The sequence below is a fragment of the Bactrocera dorsalis genome, chromosome 6, assembly GCF_023373825.1.
Source record: "Bactrocera dorsalis isolate Fly_Bdor chromosome 6, ASM2337382v1, whole genome shotgun sequence".
In the NCBI taxonomy this organism is placed as follows: domain Eukaryota; kingdom Metazoa; phylum Arthropoda; class Insecta; order Diptera; family Tephritidae; genus Bactrocera; species Bactrocera dorsalis.
The window spans coordinates 2,038,906-2,057,640 of NC_064308.1; the positions used below are offsets into that span (position 1 = coordinate 2,038,906).

Below are 18,735 nucleotides of genomic sequence, written 5' to 3' on the forward strand. Positions count from 1 at the left end.
ATGTATGCGAGCTACGTCTCAAGGGTTAAGGGATTATTAATATATCAATAATGTGTGATTTGCCTAGTCAAGGATATGCCTTCTTTTTTGTTTTTGTTATACTTTTCGGTACATAGCCGATTGGCGTGAATAATAATATAAAAAATAAAAAATAATTTGTCAAATGCACAGAATTTAGGTGTAAGTATAACTACGCCTTTGTTTAACAGGCAATACTTGTTTATGCGACGCAGTACTATATATGTATGCATAACTGAACCTTTTTCGCTCTTTCGTTCAGTACAGAAATAAAAGAGATGCCTAATTAGCGTCCTTAAAAGAAAACGCCAGCAGCAAATAACTGTCAAAAATTCCTCGTGACCATAGGTATTATATGGTACATACTTAAATAAACGCGGCGGAAACGCTAAACCTCAAAGAATTCTATTTCTACAGTGCGTTAAGTAGTAACGTTGTTCATAAATATATGAACATGAAAGTCTTATTACATTAAGGTTGAATTATACAAATGAAGAACATTTGACACAAAAACATTAATACATAAAAATACATATGTAAGCAATAAATTAAATAAAAAGTATATACAGTCCACTAAATGTCAAGTGCAATGATAAGCAACAAAATTGTAATATGAGACTTACTCATAAAAATGTGAAAATCATTGCATATAAAAGAAAACTCATAAATTAGAGTATACATACTTAATACTAATATTACTATACAAAACATACATACTCCAAATATTAATGCACACAAGCAACAGACAGGAAAGTATCAAGCGTATGTACGTATGTGTATAAGTGCGTTAGATGCACTAATATAAATTTCAGAGTCAAACGTGAACTCTCACAGTACGGATTAAAAAGAAGTGTTTTTTGTACATTTTGGTCCTTCGATCCTTTTTTTGAAAAAGAATCGAGCAAGTGCAGGTACTAGAAGCCTCTTAAAAGAAGAAGAGCATTACTTAACCAAATAAAAATAAATGTAAGCCGGAATAGCAAAGGCTATATATATTATATAAAAATTACTTTTCGTAAAAGTAAAAAAAAAGTCTAAAAGCGTCCTTGTGGCTATAACAACAAGAACAGTGCAAAAAAAAAAAAAAAATATATATATATCTACAAAAACAAACTACTCGTATAAAGAAGCAAATATGAAGAATTTGCTAACACGACAGAAGGATTTAGGCAATCTAGCTGCGTCGGATTAGCAGAAAATTCTGAGCGGAAAGATAAGAAAGGCTTCATGTCTGGAATATATGGATCATATTCAGACTGTTATAAAAGAGTTTACTGCAAATCATAACAAAATAATGGCTAAGAATAGTCAAGAAGCAGAGGAATACATTGCGAAGAATTACTACGAGCATGTAATGCAAACAATGTAGAATTCTACTCAGAATTTAAGAATTCAAAGTACTGCCGAAAGTCTGTCAGCAGTGAGCAGCAAGGAGCAAATAGAATCTATGCCACAAACTATTCAGGTCGAACCACCTGAAGCTTTTTCTGGCGTTGAAAGAAAATATCAACGTCGAGCAAAAAAGCTCAAAAACACACTTAATGAAATTCAAGAAAATGAATTGAAATCTCTCGAGTAAATAAGAGAATTTAAAATCAGCTTGAAATACAATTTGAGAATGTTGAAGAAGCATATTTTGAAACTCAAAATATCAAATTAGTAGAAACAACTGAAGACTCTATCGAGGAACAAATAGATGAATTTCGACAAGATTATAAAATTATCACCGCAAGAATAGCGGAGAAATTAAAAAATTATAATACAACACAAACAATGTGTTCTATGTAATATTAAACTGCAGGAAATTAAAATTCCGGTGCATGATTCGAAGCACTATACTGAAGTGGAAAAGATGTTCCGATTTAAGACCAAACCAGGTAAATGGAATAATCAAAAGCAGCCACAGCGAACACCTACATTTTATACAGCGGCACAAAAAAATTGTGTATACTGCAAGGTTCCTGGACATCAAATTGGTGAATGCAGAAAGTTTCAGATATTGACTACGATGAATCGAAGAAAATTCATAACAAACAACAAGCTTTGTTACATTTGCTTTGATCACGTATATGAAGGCAGATGTATTAATAAGAAGAAGTGCAATAAGTGTGAAAGAAATCTTCTTAATTTATTACACTTCAATGAATTCCAAAAAGGAAAAGAGGAAGTGAAGAAAATATCACAAAAACATCTTCCACAATGATGACGAAACATTCGGAAACGGCGATGCTCCTAGCAACAGCACAGATAAGGGTGAATACTGCAAATGGAGAGTATGTGACATTGCGAGCTCTAATCCATCAAGGATCCCAAAAGACCACTACAAGGTTTAACTGAACTTCAAGGTTTAGGAAATACCACAGTGGGAGTGTCCAAATTTAAAATCCACATTAAAATCAAGCCGAGATTCCTAAGCAACGAGGCGTACAATGTCGAAGCACCAATTTTGCTGAAATTAGCGAATGTTCAACCAGACAATAGATGCGGAAAATACTATTTGCCACATCAAGCAGTGATTCGAGAAGACAGTAGAACGACTAAACTACGAGTAGTTTTCGATGCGTCTGCAAGAACTACAAATGGAAATAGTTTAAATGATATCCTCTTCATAGGACCGAGACTTCAAAAAGATATATTTCACATTATAATCAAATGGAGACGTTGGCAATATGTATTAACAAGTGATATTGAAAAGATGTTTCGACAAATTAAAATAAAAGATAGTGATCAAGATTATCAACGTATATGTGGAGAGCAACAAAAGGAGAGCCGATAGAAGAATACTACAAACAGTTACATATGGGACAGCATCAGCTCCTTTCTTGGCAACGAGAACTTTACAAGAAATTGTCAAATTATGCGAACCCCACAACTGTTTGCTTTCAAACATCATTAAAAACGACTTCTACAGGACGATTTAATGAGAGGAGCAGATTCAATAGATGTGTGTAAGGCCTTTCAGTATGAAATATTGAAACAACTACAAAAATATGGATTTCACTTAAAGAAGTGGATGTCAAACAACAGTGAAATCATAGCAACTATTCCAGTAAATAACGTAAATGAAGTAATAAAAATAGCGTACAAACAATAAAGACATTGGGTATTCAATGGGATACTACCAAAAAATGTTTGGATTTAATACGAATCTTTCAACGCAAAAGCTGGTTACAAAAAGCCAAGCTTTGTCTGATTTAGCGGCTTTCACCAATAACCGTTATAGCAAAGTTGTTTATACAGAAACTTTGGTTGATGAAACTCAACTGGGACGAATTACTTTACGAGAATTTGACAAAAGAATAGTAAGAGTTTATGCAGCATATATCAGAGATAAAACAAATAAAAATTGCTAGATGGTTTGAAACTAAAAATAACTTTAAATTTGAACTACATGGATTCACAGATGCTTCAGAGAAAGCAGCAGTTGTATATGCTAAAGTTGGATCTGTTATAACAATTGTTGCTGGTAAAACTAAAGTGAATCCAATTAAAAATAAGAAAACGTTATCAAAAGTGGAACTATGCACGGCTCGCGCACTTGCTAAATTGCTGCAAAGGATAAAAACAGTCATCAACAGAGAAATGAAAATATTTGCTGGGAGCGATTCAACTATAACGTTAGCATGGATAAATAATTGCCAAAGTAAAGACAGATTTATTAGAACACGACTAGAATAAATCAAATTACTTGCTTCCAATGCGAAATGGCAACACGTTGGAAAGTTGGAAGGGACAATCCAGCTGATGTAGCATCCGAGGGGTACTGGCGAATAAACTAATAGAACACGATCTATGGTGGAAGGGTCCAAAATGGTTGCGAGAAGAGGAACATCATTGGCCAATGAAGATTATTCAAATCGATGCAACGTATGGGACAACAAAGGAATTACATTTTTTGGATAAGGTAATACTAAAATATTCTAGTTTAATAAGGGTAGTAGCTTATACTTTGCCATTTATAAAAAGAATAAGAGGGAAAAAATGCCCTGAATACTTAGTAAACTCAGAAATGAAAGAAGCTGAAGAGATGTTAATAAGTTATCAGCAAAAATTACAATTTAGAGAGGAAATTCGGAATTGAGAAATCAAAAAAGAAATTAATCATAAAAGTAGCATTGCAAGCTTAAATCCAATTTTGAGTAATAAGGGAATCCTTCGGGTAGGAGGTAGATTGGGTAATGTAAATCTTCAATTTAATCAAAAGCACCCAATAATATTAAATAGGTCACATTTGTCATCATTAATAATTGAAAATATTCATAAAATAACTTTGCATGGAGGAAACAAGTTAATAGAATCAATGAGTATAAGGAATTACTGGATTGTTGGATTAAAGAATTTCATAAAAAAGACAATTCGATCTTGTAGTCGATGCGTACGTTGCCGCAAAGAAGTAACAAAACAATTAATGGGAAATCTTCCAGAATTCCGAGTATCTATGTCAATTCCATTTACACACGTAGGTATAGACTATGCAGGACCGATTCATATGAAATGTTTAAAAGGAAGAGGACAAAAAACATTTAAGGGATATATAGCTGTATTTGTTTGTATGGCAACAAAAGCTATTCATTTAGAAGCAGTAAGTGATTTAATAACCGAAGCGTTCCTAGCTGCTTTGAAAAGATTTTTTGCTAGAAGAGGTAAAAGTCAACATATATACTCGGACAATGGAACAAATTTTGTCGGAGCTTGTAGAAGATTAGACCGAGATTTTAAAATGGCAATCAAAAATAATTCAACCGCAGCTCCCATATTAGAAGTAGATAAAATTCAATGGCATTTCGGGCCCCCGAAATTTCGGAGTAAATTGTCAGTTGAAGAAATGATTACTTTGCTATCACAGATTGAAGCAGTACTGAATTCACGACCTCTATGTGCGATAGATAGTGAAAGCGAAATTTTTTAATAGGATGCCCAATAAAAGATTGTCCTGAAGCAATTAATGATAACCAAATAGGTTCATTAGATAGATGGAAATTATTACAAAAACTTAAAAAAAACTTTTAGAAACGATGGGAAAGCGAATATGTTGTAATGTTGCAACAACGCATGAAGTGGAAAACCAAACAAGCTAATCTCGTACAAGGACAAATAGTTATTATTAAATATGAAGAAACTCATCCAGCCAAATGGGCATTAGGAAAAGTTATTAAAACTCATCAGGGAAAGGATGGAAATATAACAGTTGCAACTCTAAAATTACAAAATGGCATACTTAAACGGCCCGTTCACAAATTATGTCCACTGGAGGTGACAAACAGCAGTAGAACGGAGGAAGCAAATCATGGTACAAGTTTCCTGACTTCGAGAATAACAAAAAATACTGCAACCTCAGAACGACCGAGTAAAACAAGGAAATTGATGATGAAGTTCTTAACGACACTCATGCTAGCAACACAAACTAAGTCAATATACATACATTAATGATACAGCTAAACCAGGAGCTTCAGTGACTAAACTGAAAAATAATGCAGCAATATATTTGGAACCGATTAGTAAAATGGACATAATAAATTCAAAATGGAATTTAATTGTCTATTACGAATTAGGTAATTATTATGATCGGATGCATAAAGTACAAGAATTTATTAACAGACTTGAACATCAATGCAAAATATTGATCTATTACGAAGATGCCTGCATAATGATTACTGCAACTTTAAAGGACAAATATAATAGTTTTAAAACAAATAAACAAGAAATGCGCTGTCGTGGGATACCAGGCAGGAACGAAGTTCCTTCGGATAATGTAGAATCGATATAATTTGCAAAAAAAATACCACATGATAATACATGAACATTCGTAAGAAGGCAGCAACATAACGGGGCATCTCGACACGATAGAATTTATAGAATACTAGCTGTCAAACGAATTGCCATTGCCATTGCCAAATCTGTACGTGGGCATTTGCTAGCATGATAGAATCATTTGCGCAAAGGCGTAGGATAGGTAGGTTCGAGCTGATGTAGCGCATGCTTTGAGCTCTTGAAAATTTTATTTTATCATTTGCGAAATGCCGTCGGGTAGGTAGCTGATGTAGCGTACGTTTGAAATCTTTTACGTGGAAAATAAAAAAAGGATTAAGATCCTTTTGTTTACAAATGTATTTCTGGGAAAAATAAGATAATAAGAAAAGGAGAAAGATCCTTTTTTTACAAATGTACTTCTGGGAAAAATAAGAATTCATATTTTTGGACTATTATATAATAATTGCGGCATAAATTTTATATACCAATTGAAATAATATATTTAAAATGCGCAATAATATTTTGTTTTATGCTTGTAGTTTATTAAATTCAAGACTTCGCTCATTCCCAACCCAATTTGCATAATTTTTCTGTAAATTAACAATATTAAACTAAAAATTAATTTTTTGAAAAAATGTTATTTTGAAAATGTACCTTATTTTTATAATATAACACAACCGTCTTAATACTTGCTCTTATAAATTTCATATTTCCAAATTGAAAATGCCGTCGGCATATGTGCAAATGGGATATGTTGCCTCTTCAAAATTTTCATAGAAATGAAAACTGCGCTGTCAAACTGCTGAAGTGACAGCTTCTAGCTTACTAGACATGGCAAACTAGATAGTATTCTATGTCTAGCAAGCTATGAGCAATGTGGAGTCTCCACAGGCTATGTGCACGGCAATGCAGCTAGTATTCTATAAATTCTATCGTGTCGAGATGCCCCGTAACAATGGCCGGCATGTACACAAGACAACACAGCTGTCCATTTTGCATGTACACAATATCGTTGTGGCCATACTAATACCTTTCACTTCAATGAAATTTTAATATTTTGTTCAAAGTGAAATTTTTTTATGCAAAAAATTAGTAAAAATTGGTAAATATTTTTTTTTGTTTTAAATTATCAATTGTTATTACAAATGATATACTCGTAATAGAGCTATAATAGAGCTATTTTATGCTTTTATTTGTAAAATAACGTCAAGTTTGTTAGAGCTGTGAATAATTTTACATATTAGTGGCATCACCACTCTACCTCCTCTTTCTATCTTCCATTCTACTATCAACTCTACTGTCGTCCTACTGCCGTTGGCAAATATAGGAAATATTCAAGTTAGCGGGAACGACAACTGTTGGCCTGCAGTCGTGTAGTCGTGCAGCTGTCAAATTAACAGTGTCCGTAAGAACGTCTGTATTTTAATATTTGAGAGATGTAGTTTGCAGTCTGTCGCGCTCTATGTGTTCCGCACTTCATTCAAAACTAATTTGCATACACAATAATGTTACAGATTTTCGTGCCTAATTATTTTGCAAAACCTAAAGGTAGGCTATAACTAGCGATCTTACAGTCTTTTTCTTACGGGTTATTTCCTCAAAGCCTGCGCCAAAAAATATGCAACAATTCAACTCCCCATAAACGTATTTAGTGCATGCAGAATTCTCAGGTGGTGAACACAATGACTGCGACAGCATGGCCGGCATGTACCAAGACAACACAGCTGTCCATTTTGCATGTACACAATATCGTTGTGGCCATACTAATACCTTTCACTTCAATGAAATTTTAATATTTTGTTCAAAGTGAAATTTTTTTTATGCAAAAAATAAGTAAAAATTGGTAATTTTTTTATTTTAAATTATCAATTGTTATTACAAATGATATAATAGAGCTATTTTATGCTTTTATTTGTAAAATAACGTCAAGTTTGTTAGACCTGTGAATAATTTTACATTTTACATATTAGTGACATCACCACTCTACCTCCTCTTTCTATCTTCCATTCTACTGTCAACTCTACTGTCGTCCTACTGCCGTTGGCAAATATAGGAAATATTCAAGTTAGCGGGAACGACAACTGTCGGCCTGCAGTCGTGTAGTCGTGTAGCTGTCAAAATAACAGTGTCCATAAGAACGTCTGTATTTTAATATTTGGCAGATGTAGTTTGCAGTCTGTTGCGCTCTATGCATAATTTGCATACACAATAATGTTACAGATTTTCATGCCTAATTATTTTGCAAGACCTAAAAGTAGGCTATAACTAGCGATCTTACAGGTTATTTCTTACGGGTTATTTCTTACGGATATTTCTAACGGGTTATTTCTTACGGTTTTTACTATCACTTTTTTTTTCAATTAGCTCCCCCAGCAAAATCCTATCTTCTGCAAGCCTGCCGTAAGGAACTTCGTTCCAAAAATTGTTTATGAAAGAACAGAATAGAAAAAAGCGAGCACCATTCGAATTCGTTGGTTCAATTGACATATGTATATTATTCGGAATTATTGATGCTGATGACCGAGAAAATATGGAATCTAATATTAGAAATATTTTCGGCAACTAAAAAGATATAACAAAATTGTTTAAAAGGCAGACATTGGTAGTTGATTTTACCATAAATATATTAAAAAAGACAACAGATGAAGTTAACCGTAATTTTGAGAAAATGAATCAACAACTTAATAAATTTTATAACGAACTAATAAAAGATCAAAATGTTGAAAGAATGGCCTTGATGTTTCAAATATTAACCATTTCAATTGGAATAGTTATGGACGAATGTGAAGAAATCCAAACTTCGATAATTAATCTTCTAATTGACATAAATCATGGTCGCATAAATCAAAAACTATTAAAGCCTTCGCAACTTAATAAAAAAATTGAATTTATTAGAAACAAACTACCACACAAATAATACAATCGGGTAATGAATTAAAAGAAATTTATAAATCGATGACTGCTAAAAGTTTAGTTGTTGATTCACGACTAGTCATAAACATAGAAAATCCCTTAATATCGTATGAACCGTCAAACGTATATAAATTAACACCCCTATTCTTTACATTTGACAAATTAATAAAATATTGACAATTACAGCCCTATTCTCATGCCCTCACATAAGTCACCAACCTCACTACAGTGATGTTTCTCACTATAGTTAGGGTTACCTCAGGGATGGGCACATTAGCCCTCAGTGGCATTTTGCCCGTGCGGGCACGAGTGCACATTTTGAGGGCTAGGTGAGGGGATCATCGCGGGCAAACATGAAGAGGGAAGTGAGAGCAACGTTTTACCACTCCATATTTACAAATGAGAGCAACGTATTTTCCCACAGCATGTTTACAAATGTTTGTATTCTATTTGTGTGCTTAGCCACTCTCAATCAATAATGCCATACCGCGCAAATATATTTTTATTTGATGATTCTTATATTTTTGAAAATATGTGTTCCCTTTCTATAGCGCGTATTATTATTTTAATACATTTCCAGAAGCAACTTAGATTTTTAAAATTTAACAGAACAATTATAAAAAAAAACTAAATTCTTTGAATATTTTGCTGAAACAACCAAACTGAAAATATCACAGATATTAATATATATATATATACATATATTTATATAAGCATTTTCATTAAATTATATATATATATATATATGTATATATATTATGGTCACAAGTATCGTTTTTTTATATATGCATATATATAAAACTGCCTTGCATATGTACGTATAAAAGCCCACAACTTGATAAAAGTTTTCCCTATTGTAACTAAAATGAATTTTTACAACTGGCATCACCACCATTGACTGATCTATCACATGTACAGTGGTGTGAACAAAATAGAAATAACCAGGCATGGGCAAAGTCTTAGCAGGTGCTAAAAGAGCGTAAGCTATCGTATACGTACACACACCGATTGTCACTAACACGCACAAGCGAAGAGCGTAAAACGAGCACTTACGATGGAACAAAGCGATGTTAAAATCAGTCTGCAATCAGAAGTTGAACTGAGCAGGTTGATGCGCACGAGTTGTACTCAATGTTTGGAACCACATATATTTGCGAATCTGCGTTTTCTGATATGGTATACATAAAGAATTCCTATAGAACAAGGCTTTCAGACAAACATTTAGAAGACCTGCTTAGAATAAAGGTAGCAAATTTTGATATAAATTATGACGACCTTCTTAAATTTATTACAGAATGAACTCTTTTTTTTGACACTCGGATAATTGTTTGAAATTAACTGACCTCTTGAAATGTGTATTCATAATATTTCATATTATAATAGCTTTCATTTTCTAATAGCTTTAACTTTATTGAAGTTTCGTTATATATTTAAAATATTCGATGAATTCAAATATAGATTTATATTTTCTTTTCATAAAAAAATTTAATTTATTTTCAAGTTTTTAAATGAATTAGATTACTAATTTATAATTAACTAATAACTTAAATTTTATTCTTGCTTGAAATGAAAAATAATTATATTTTATATTCAATGGTTTATGCACATATTCTTAAAAATGTGCATATGTACATACATACGTATTCGTAGCATTGCGGCTTCGTGCGACATAGACCTGCTCGTTCGACATCTGCAAGCAGACTGATTATTTTTGGTTGCTGGTACGCTTGGTCCCACAGTAAGCGCACTAACACAATCTCATTTTGTGATGCTTGTTTGATTGTGATGGTGCCCATCCCTGGAAATAACCATAAGGTGTTGTGAAGTTTTAAAATATGCTGTTTTCTTATTAAATAAAATTGTTTTTAGATACATAACATAACATATATATATTTTTTCCTAACAGTGATTAAAATTTCCCACCATGCAAAGGTAAATAAAAACAAATTTTAATGCGAAACTCTAAACTCTGCAAATTATGTTTACCCCTTTTTGTTCACACAACTGTACAATTCCGATATGAAGTAAACTTCCACCCTTAAATTTGTGTACAATGTCAGTATTGCCGCAACCACTCTGCCAGGGATAATGGGATGCCCAACTTATTCCAGTGTGAGAGCGCCTCAAAATAAGCGTTTTTTATAACATTTTCCATTATGGCCAGATCGAACAAAATAAGAATTTTTGGGCATTTTAAATTAAAATACCCAACATTTATTACGATTGCAAATTATTATAAATTGGACTTTTAATATATGGCGAAACTACTTAATTCCTTTTTTATGATTTTATGGTATACAGTGGATCACAGCCAAAATGATGCAGCACTGATATGTTGTAGCACTTGACAAAAAAAACAATTTCATCTTAAAAAAATGAAAAATTTAGCTATTTTGTTATTTTATATAAGCATGTATTTTCTTGTAAAACACGAAATCAACTCAAATTTAAATTTTTTCGGCAACGGTTAGCAAAAATTCACACACTTGCAGAAAATCAAGCTCACAGCGAAAGTGATGCACTGTAGTTTACCGTTAGTCGCGACGGCTTGGCGGGAATTTCCAAATGTCAGCTATTATGTAACATTAAAATAACTGAATTAGAAACAATATTTGATAGTTTTTGCATTCAAGTGTCGACATTTACACAGTGCAGATCAAAATGGGTCGTCAAACAACAGTTGAAGTGCGCGAATTAGTTTTAAAACATTATAAAGATGGCAAAACCCAACGAAAAATCGCAGAAGCAGTGAAATTGAGCCACGGAACTGTTCAACATATCATTGAACGCTACATTCGTGAAAATCGTGTAGAAAATAAAACTAAAAAGGCCCATAATAAAATTTTTAACGAAGTTGATTCTCGTTGGATAGTTCGGAAAATACGGGAAAACCCTCATTTAAGTGCTCCAGCATTGACAAATGATGTGGAAAAATATCTCGGAAAAAGTGCCACCCGGAAACCGTGCGAAGAATCCTTAGGGAAGCCGACTTCAATGGACGCACAGCTCGTAATAAGCCATATATCAGCGCAAAAAATCGAAGTGCACGACTAAAATTTGCTAAAGAGCATTTATTTAAGGATGAAAGCTTCTGGACTAGCGTAATTTTTGCAGATGAAAGTAAATTCAACCTTTTTCGATCAGATGGTAAGAGCTACGTATGGAGAAAGCCAAATACAGAGCTTCATCCACAGAATTTGCGGAGCACTGTAAAACACGGTGGAGGGCATGTAATGGTGTGGGGTTGCATGTCCTCTGCTGGTGTTGGAAATTTGGCTTTCATTGACAGTACTATGGATAAAACTATGTATTTGAATATCTTGAAAGCAAATTTGTTACAAAGTGCCTCAAAATTAAATATTAGAGAAAGTTTTCGATTCTACCAGGACAACGATCCAAAGCATAAATCGGGCGTTGTCCAAAGTTGGCTTATTTGGAACTGCCCACATGTGGTACAACCGCCAGCACAATCTCCAGATTTAAATGCTATTGAGAATCTGTGGTCAGTTTTGGAGCGAGAGATTCGAAAATATGAAATTCGAAATCAGGCTGATCTGAAAACTGCTTTGGAAGCTGAATGGAACAAAATATCCACAAACTACACAAACAAATTGGTAAAATCGATGTCTAGGCGCATGAAAGCTGTCATAGATAACAAAGGTTATCCTACGAAGTATTGATCAACCGAAAATTTAAGTTTTGTTAAAAAAAATTTATTTATTTATTTATGTATTTGCTTATTTAGAGATTGCATCATTTTCGCTGTGAGGTAAAATTTAAGGCTGAATTCGTTTTTTTGTTTTTATTAAATGAAATAAGTGTAAAATGTGAGTTTTAAAAATAATATTTAAAAAAATACATCTGCCACTAATAATTGGCACTCATAAACAAACAAGTTTTGGCTTTTTATTTTTTATTAAGCATGTTTTAAAATTTCTCAGATGGCTGCATCATTTTGGCTGTGATCCACTGTATTAAAACAACTGACTTTCGATCTTCAATACTTAATAAGGTGAATTAAGCCTGTTAGCTCTCAATTAATAAATGTTTTTAATCAATTTTAATAGAAAATTAATTCTATTATGCATCAAATTAGAAAACGTTTCATGAAATATATTTAAATTTCGCATTTTCTTTGATTTTCATTGTTTTAAATTTTTATTAGCGATCTTGAACAGCGGCAACAAATTCCTCCGTTCACATATATTTTTGGTATAATTTCAATCTGGCCGTTCCAGTCATTCCAATTGCAAAACGTCAACACCTACCCAATCCAGTCAACTGTCAAAGTTCGGTAGGTGAGCGGCTCTCACATTTCCAGTGACAGGAGAGTTGGGGATCTCTTTATCTCTGACTCTGCGATGAACATTAAGTTACGGAGAAATGTAATTAATTTTTTTCGCAATTTTTCTCAACTTGTTATGCCCTTCTCTCCGTAAACTGATATTCCCCTCATCTAGCCCCCGTGCGCACTTTGCTAACTTTTCGGGCTAAAAATGTGCCCATCCCTGGGTTACCTTATTCTGGCGAAAATTCAAAAGCTCAAATGCTCACTATTATCACAAATATCTGTGACGTGTGAAAGCAGTCATCATAATAGAAAATATCTGTGTTTGTTTTGTTTGTATATAAATATATATACATATATACATGTATGTAAGTTACTTACTGTCTCTGTACATTTTACTTCCTCTAAGAATGAATAAAAAGACATCTACATATGTTTAAATAATTCATTTTATTTTATTTATTTTTTTTACATTTTTATTTAATTTTTTTTATTTTTTACATTTTTATTATCACTTATCTAATTTTTCGGACAATTTAGCCATAACCTCTGACAGCGAGGTTAGTGCTTGTGTCATTTAGGTCAGCACCCCTGTCATCTGCACATTTTGCTCTACAATTTTCCTTTATAGAGCAATGGCCTCCTCCTCTCGCTTTTCCCGATCCTCCATTTTCTTTAGCACTGTCCCAAGCATCTTCGCTGCAGTCAATTTTTCAGGAGGGATTAAAGAAGGAGATGGCATAGGAGAAGATAAGATGGGAGGAGATAAGGAAGAAGATGGAGGTGATGGTGAGGAAGAAAAATGAGGTGATGGCGAGGAAGAAAAATTTATAGTCAGAGCAGGAAAGCTGGAGCAGGCGATGTGACTGTATTTAAATACAACGTCAAAACCTGTAAGTATGAAACGGACCAATTATTGCCTCATGTAATAATCTATATAAATAAAAATGAATCGCCAAAATGTATGTACGTTCATATCTTTCATACGACTGAATCAAATTTGATAATTCTTTTTTTTTAAATGTTCGTTGAGGTTCAGAGATGGTTTCTGCGGAGAAAAAAATTCGAATAATTGCCGGAAAACCCCTAAAAACAGCCTTCTTATTTGTTTGCTTCAAAAATTTTTGAAAATTATTCTGTGAAAATGTTATGTGTGTTGCAAACAAAGTGATCAATTACAGATTGAAATTTGTTACGATGCCATGAAGAGGTCGCGCTAATATCGGTAGGCGTTCTTTTTGGCATCAACATACATACATTAGCAGCCCAAGGCACATGTACGAGTACTCACAGAATGCGATGCCATACGTGCGGTATTATGCATCGCGGTCAATCAGCAAGTGATCGTCACGATGTCAGAGCAAGACTTTTTAAGCAACAGCTTCGATGGACTTTATCTTGAAGCAACGTATACATATATGGTGCTGTTAGATGCTAGATGGACACTGTTGAGTGACAAAAGAGAGGTTTGCCGCACACACACATTCTTCTTTGGATGGTGGATGGTTGTTACACCAGATCAAATTGATGAACTCATTTCTGCGGAAATTCCTGATGCAGAGAAAGATAAAGTATTAACCAAATGATGAAAACCAATAAGGTTCGTGGACTTTGTGGACACCACAATCCCACTTCGGTTTGTGTGTCTGACAATAGAAATGATGGATATCCACTCTATCGGCGTCGGTCATCAGACGACAATGGCAGAACATTCAGCATTCAATTTAGAAGAGTGAATATCGAAGTTGACAGCACATGGATCGTACTATATTCACCATTATTGTCTAATTCACATTCAACTCATATCAATGTTGAGTATTGCAGTTTGGTGTAATCGATAAAATACGTTTTTAAGTACGTCACGAAAGGAAGTACATATTATAACATGGCAGTTATTGGTCTTGAACGATACGATCGATACGTGAACTGCACTAAAGCGCTTTGAGGGATATTTACGTTGCAATTCATGAATGTTTTCCGACTGTTGTACGTCTCGCAGTTAATTTGGAGAATGACCAAAGAGTCTCTTTCTACCCAGAGAATACAGTATATCCAGTGGTAACACCGCCAGCAAGAAAATTAACATTTACGAGTTTTTTCTCAACTTTCGTCAGTGAACCGTTTGCGAGAACTTGCTCTATTCGGAAATATGTACCTTGATATTATACCTGGAATGCATCGTCGAAGAAATAGTTGCGCACAAAGCAAGGGCCAACCAGTAGATGCACATCCAGGTGTGTTATCAACTAATTCCTTAGGACGAATTTACATAATCCACCCGAAAAACGACGATTGTTTCTACCTTCGGTTGCTATGATAAATGTAAGCGGTTCAACTTCATTTGATTCATTGCGTATTGTGAATGGTTAGATGTGTGCAAGTTTTTGAGAAGCAAGCCAGCAATTACAATTGCGGGAAAATGATAATCACTGGAATGCAAATGCCTTCAAATCCGCGTCTATTATGAGATACGAACAAAAATGCCATTGCCGAAGACATTTTACATCGTCTTCGCTAAAAATTGGAAATGGATCAATTCCGGTTGATACTTCCGGTCGTTTGATATCGATTCCATCTGTCGTTTACGATTTACGAAAGATGAGCTCATCACGAATGTTTTTCCGAACATTGACCAAATTATCATAACTACGATTCCTTAAGTGCAAAAGCTGCCAAAAATACCGATGTTGTTGACTCGAAACTGGAAGATTCAAAGTCGAATTCCTGGAGACTTGCATTCATACAAATCGATCGATCGTTTTGACAATGGAAACCACACCGTTAATTATTCAGTGGAGCTTCTAAATTCTTTGGAGAGGCTTGGTATGCCACCGCATCATTTGCGTCTCAAAGTTGGATCTGTCGTTATAATGTTTCGCAATCTTCATGCGCCGAACGCCGAACAAGGGTGGCAGAATGCTTGATACTATGAATTCCTTTAAGTTCGGACTATTTGCCATTTCAGTTCAAATGTACATTGAAATATGCATTTGAGATGACAATCAACAGGTTGCATAAGGATAATCGCATAGTGCGAGGCATAAATTTGGAACTGCTATGTTTTTCACACGGCCAAAAATAAGTGGCATGCTCACGAGTTGTAAAACCATCTTTTCTTTACACCGGAACAGAAATCAAAAAATGTGGTATATCAAGCGTTACATTGAAAAAAATTAAATGATAAATTCAACTTTCTTTTCATTTCAAAACACATAATTTCACGCAGGACAACGGCTGCGGGGTCAGCTAGTAAAATATATAGTCCGACAAATATTAAATTAAAATATTACCTGGTGACCCAAAATCGCAACACCCGGCAATCCATCCACCGCTGCTGCTCCAAAAGTTGAAATTGTTTGCTCCTCGAATTCGCTCATTCCATTTATCGGAGGGCCTCCACCAGTCGCTTGCGCATGTGCCTTCAGTTTGCGCTAGTGATGAGCGAAGCAGCGATTTTTTAGTTTCAGTGAAAAGAGTGATTGCGATTTTTAAATCACTGCGATTTTTTATAGCTATTGCGATCGCTACTTTTCTTAATAACAGATATTTTAAGTAGTTCTAACCTGCAATTAAGCTAAAACAAAAATATATAATCTGAAATAAAAGGAATTTTTTTTAATGCAATACCTTAAAATTTCCATAAATTAAAACAGAATAACTTGAATATTCAACAAAATTCAATAAACATGAATTTTTTATTTATTAATACTTATTAATATTAATAATAGACATGAAAATAAATGCTCAAATTAAAAAAATAGTATTTATTTCAAATTGCACATGTTCAGATCTAAAATGGAATAAAAATTAATTGATTTTCAAAAATAAACAGTTTTAGATTGAAAATAACATTAATATAGTTCAAATTATTAGGTTAATTCAAAGTAATTAAGTAAGAAAAAGTAAAAACTTAGCTCACACACACATTAAATGTAAATTTTAAAATCACAAGTTAAAAAAACTATTAACTTTTACTGATTCGCATTTAAAAAAATCATCATTTTTGTCTTTTCATCGTCCAATCGCATTCTTCTTTCACTTAAAATAAGTCCAGCTTGAGAAAAAAGCCGTTCGCAGGGAACTGATGATGCTAAACATCCTAATTTTATCCGAGCTATGGGAGACAGATATGGATATTTATATTTGTTGTGCTGCCACCATTTGAAGGGGTCCGCATTTCGAGCAATTACTACCTCTTCCAAATAACGCTGAACCTCGATAATGGCTCTTGAATTACAAGTACCTCGCGGCTTGTTTGACGCTATATTGGAGTCTATATAGCTCCATATTGAAAACTCTGAGTTTTCTACTTGTGATTCTTGGGGTTCATTTGCTTGGGCTTCTTGAATTATTCTACCTACATCTGCAATGATTCGGTTTTTATACTTGTCGGCTATTGTGGGGTCAGAAAAGGCGAAATTTTTGAAACGAGGATCCAAGAATGATGCCATGCCCAGAGTGTTGCTCCTTTCGGTATTTCCTAATCTTTCATTTATACCATTTAGTAATTCAAAAGCCACTGCTTTTACAGGATATACATAAGTATTGGCTTTTGTCCACCTAGTAAACACGCTTTTGAGACCATTTACAATAGGAATAACCATTGATCCGGTGCAATATTTTTGGCCGCTTATTTCTTTTGTGGTGTACTCAAAAGGTTTTAAAACAGTTAGTAAATCCTTTAACAACAACCATTCCTCAGGATTAATTCGGGGTAATTCCTTATCTATGAGAGCGACAGTACTTTTAACTGCATCTTCCACTTTTACAAAATGTTCAATCATGTAAAAAGTAGAATTCCAGCGAGTTTCAACGCTTTGAATTAGTTTCAAAGGTTCGGTACCAGCACTAAAATGAGCGACAATTTGTTTTACTTTTTGTAAAACAGTATTAATGTCATGGCCACTTATACTTGCTTTAACAATTAAATTTAAAGTATGCGCAAAACAGCCGAAGTGGCGTAATTTGAGCTCATTTTGTAAGGCACTCTTTATATTATTCGCGTTATCAGATACTGCAAATATTATGTTATCAAATACCCCCCACTCAGTTGTGACATTTTGTATTTGCTCGGACAAGTTTTTGGCAGTATGTGTCTCACTCATTGGACAGCAATCCAATAAAATATTGTTAAATTCAAAATTTTCACTAACAAAATGTAGTATAATTGCAATGTAACTCACTGTATTGCGAGATTTCCAACAATCGGTTGTAATGCAGAATTTAACACCATTCGCCACTTTTAGTTTCACTTTTTCGACACATGCTTCATATAATGTCGGAATTATCGTTCTTGATACTACATGCCGACTGGGTAGTTCGTATGCAGGATTTAGCGCTTTAACGAATTGGATAAATCCTCTGTCCTCGACAATGCTGAAAGGTTGTAAGTCCTTAATGAAGAGCATTAGCAACGCATCATCTATTTCCTTTTTGCCTTTGCAGAAATCTTCATATTGCATATCCCGGCAGTTATTTTAGATTGGCGCAGAACAGGCTCTGAAACTATATTTAAATCTCTTAACTAAAATCCGAAGTAAAAATGTTATGTTTTACCGTATTGTACATTTGTTTCCGTAACTTCATGCTGTGCATCTGGATTTTCCGTTTGTTTACTTCCTATTTTTTGCACGGTCGCTGCTCCTGGAAGTTCCACTGTTGGATGCCGATTTTGCATATGCTTTTTTAAATTCGTATTCGTCCTTTTATAGGATATATCTTTTTTACAAATTTTGCATTTTGCATGAGTTTCATTAATCGCATCG

At 33.9% G+C, this 18,735-nt stretch overlaps 1 protein-coding gene across 15 annotated transcripts in view; it reads left to right on the forward strand.

The window, feature by feature from the left end:
- The window catches only part of LOC125779099 (glutamate receptor ionotropic, kainate 2), a 2,985,835-nt gene that overhangs the window by 592,335 nt on the left and 2,374,765 nt on the right, over positions 1 to 18,735 (forward strand). For 2 of the 15 annotated variants that reach the window (XM_049459573.1, XM_049459578.1), the window contains exon 2: positions 13,602 to 13,863. The exons of the other annotated variants lie outside the window; for them this stretch is intronic. The gene's annotated coding sequence lies outside the window, so the exon portion shown is untranslated. The remainder of the gene's footprint in view (positions 1 to 13,601; positions 13,864 to 18,735) is intronic. 15 annotated transcript variants of the gene reach the window in all.